We start from the raw sequence: 3,809 nt of genomic DNA, 5'->3' as shown, positions 1-3,809 counted from the left end.
TTATTACGTCATCCCTCGAGCGACACCGCCCCCTTCGGGGCCGCCCGGTCCGGCCCGCCGGGTTGCTGCTGTGCGGTGCGAGTGAGTTCCGCCCCCGGTGCGGACCTTTTGAAAATCCTGGTACACCCTTGAAGGCTGGCGCAGAAGCCCGTCTCTCAGAACGGCATCTGTAAAGGATTTTGTGCCTCATTTATGTCCATTTCAAGAACGACCCTTTTCTGCTCCTCAGGCTGCCTCCGTGGTAGCCGGAGGGCGATCGCGGCGCCACATTCTCCTGCGTTTTTGGTGGGACAACTACTCGGGATTTCCTAATCGGTGTCATCTTGTCGCCCTGAATCAAAAACTTTAGACTTTATACATACAATTTGCTAGCCAGAAAGATGGTTAACAGGGAGTTCTTTCTTGGAGAATCATGCCTGGGGGAGAGACGATACCTATTACAGCAGCAGATGGTGGGTCCTTAGTGCGACAAGCTGAAAAACATAGGTGTCAGTCCCAAATCTCTACTCTTTAGCTTAGAATACTTAAAAACTACTTTTGGCCTCTGTTGAGCGTTTCCATGCAGAGCTTATTCTCCAATCTCTCCTGGCCAAGCTAATCGCTCTCCTTTATTACCATTTTTTACATTCTTAAAACCTCCAATAACTTCATATCCGACTATGGAACTGATGCAAATATGCTGGTATTCATGCAGCTCGCTATACTGTGATAAATTCTTTGTGATATGCACCTCATATCTCCCACTAGCATCCATGAAACAGGCGAGCTAACTTAGTTTGAAAGTAGGGCAAAATCTTAGACCTTTCACAGTTCCTGACAATTTCCTAAATTCTGGTAGTTATCTCATTTACATAATAATTATTAACATGTTATTTTATTGCATTTTCCTCAGACAGTAATTTACAGTATGCTTTTTAACATCTTTGGGTACGGATGTCTCTTCACGCTTTCAGCTTTCAGGATGCTGGGACCAGTTAGCAGGGGGAGCAGGGACAGGAACTGCCTCTTGGTGCTGGGGACCCCCTGGTTCCAGTTGCCATGAAGAAGCAGGCAAAGACCTACACTTTTCTGTTTCTCCATTTATCTCAACCCAGCCCATGTCTTTAGAAAATCAATGAATGGAACGTTTTGTAATATTCTGTACACAAACAAACTAAATTATGACTTTTGCTTTTGGCGGGGGGAGGCTTTATTATGGACCAATAGAATGTGTTAATTTAGAATGCCAGGGTTAAAAACCATGGCTCCATCACTGTCCTGTAACTCAAGGCAAAAATCTTAATCTCTAAATCTCTTATTTTTTATATAAAAGATGGGATTGTAAATTATAACATGTCATTAGGTTGCTGTGAGGTTGAAATAATATACATAAAGCATTTACACATAACACAATAAATGCTGGCTGCTACAGTGATATTTGTATGAGTTAGTTGTTCTTCATAACGGAAGCATCACTCATCATCGCAGGTATAATGAAATTTATTTCTAAATACACAGAGAAAATGGGTACAGTAAAAGCAGTTTTAAAATATCTTAGAAAAAAAATAAGGTAAAAATTGTGAATGGCTTTGGAAATGTAAAAGGGATCTCTTTCTTGCTCTCTGTCATCTCCTGGGAGTCTTCTGGAGATTCAAAAGAAAAATGTAGTTGAGTAATTCTGGAAAATAATGGAGTAGACTGTGATATATGTGCAGTGACTTGCTTTCTCCCGGAAATTGGAAACATAGATTATGTTTCACGTCTCCCTTTGGTGTCAAGTCTGCTTTCGAATTGTAGAAAAATAGGAATTCAAGTTTTGATTGTGAGAATGATGAAAATAACAATGAAATCAGTTGCTAAAAAAAGGAAAATTATCAAAGTTTGGAGTCACAATACTATTTGAAAATAAAGGTGTATTTTTTGTTCATCTTACATACTTTGTTTTCTATAGTATTATAAATTTTTTAAGAATCTCTTCTGCTATATGAAAGACTATCTTCAAAAAACATAAAGCATCTAATCTACACAGAAATACCCTGGATTTCTATAAGCAAACTAAACTCTTGGATGGGTTTCGTGAATAAAGAAATCAAGTTGACATGAGTCCACTCAAAAGAACATCAGGTCATACCATATTAATAATGATAAATTTTCCAACTTAGTACTGTTTTTGGTTTACAGATTAATGTGAAGGCTGAGTATATCAAGGCTGAGTCTTCCAATAGATGACAAGTGGAACCCTACACCAAGGATTGTTTAAAGTTTTGTTACAACTCATCAGAGTTGTAGTAGATAAAGTGTTTGTTTCAAATAATGGGACATTTTAACAAGAAATTCCATGGTACTCATGCGTTCATATAGCAAAATGGTGGCCTAAAGTGAACTATGTCATACATAATAGGAAAATTGTTCATTATAAAATAATATCAACTACTTAGACATTATTTATCCAACAAACCTATGCTCTAGCAGACTTCATACTTTAACCTTTGGCCACTGCCTTCCCAGAGCTCAGAGTTAGCCAAGGAGACAGACAAGTGAAAGAATAATAGATTATGGAGAGGACTCTCTTGGGAAATACAGACTACCTTACCTTCTTCAACTACTTTTTTATTTAAATGTAGTTTGGAACCTTATACAAATATCACTAGTTCAAATTATACATATCCACATATGTTATGTTCTGACCTTTAGGTTCATTCTTAATACAGTTTGAAACAGACTGAAAAGGCCAGTGGTTGCAGCTGGAACTTGAGAGTGGATGGCGCTTCAAGTTTATGTTGGGTATATTACAGTAGGCAAGGAGTTAGTTGAAGGATTTTGTAGTTTACCATACAAAGATTTGGGACAAAGATTTTGTGGTTTACTCTATCTTAAAAAGCAGGCATGGGAAGAGAGGTTGATAAAAGTGAAAGAAGGGGCTAAAAGAGAAACAGATTTGTGTTACTTTTCATGTCAAAAGTTTTATTAAAAAAAAAAAACAAAACTAAATGTTTCTTATTCTGCCTGAATTACAACGTCTCCAATTCTCAATCATATGCAATCTGGTTAATCTGAAATGCCTGAATATCTTGGCATTCTCTAATTTAGAAAGGATTCTTTTTTTTTTTTCTTTTAATCTGAAGGGGGGTGACTGGAGTCCATCATCTTCATTTTGTAGATAAGAAACTGACTGCATAGGCCCCAAGAGCCCAGGTGGACCGGCTTCTAGTTGAGTGTTATTCCCACGTCGCCTCTAGTGATCTGCTGAATGCTGAACATTTAATGTTGACTCTCAACCTTGGCACAATAAATCACTTGGGAAACTTTTAAAAACTACCAATGCCGGATCAGCAGCCCAGGCTAATTAATTCAGGAACTTGGTGCCCCGGAAAACCCGAGTCAGTAAGTTTTAAAACTTCCCAGACACTTCCCATGTAAGTCTGGGGTGAAAACCACCGATTTAATAAAATTTCCCCTCTAAATGTGATATTTATAATGTATCATAGTGTTCTGATATCATACCATTATTTTCATTTCATAGTTATAGGTAAGTACATATACACACACAGCTATAGCTGTGTGCATACCTACTAAATACTGACTTTCATGGCAACGAGAAAACACACACTCATTTACGTGGAGAAATCCCGACCCAGACTGCGAGTGTAATCACGAAATCGGACCTTCTTTGACGTGACTCCGCCCCTCGAGTTTGCGCAGCGGCGCGCGTGCGCAGTCCGCTATTCCCGGAGCCGCGGGCCGCCGCCGCTCTCGCAGCCTCCCGAGGCCGACCTCGCCCTTGCCCCCGCCCCTCTGGCCCCGCCCCCCGAGCGCCTCCGCCGGGCCTT

Source organism: Pteropus vampyrus, unplaced genomic scaffold (assembly GCF_000151845.1).
Source record: "Pteropus vampyrus isolate Shadow unplaced genomic scaffold, Pvam_2.0 Scaffold24, whole genome shotgun sequence".
Lineage (NCBI taxonomy): Eukaryota > Metazoa > Chordata > Mammalia > Chiroptera > Pteropodidae > Pteropus > Pteropus vampyrus.
Note: the sequence above shows the minus strand (reverse complement) of the source record.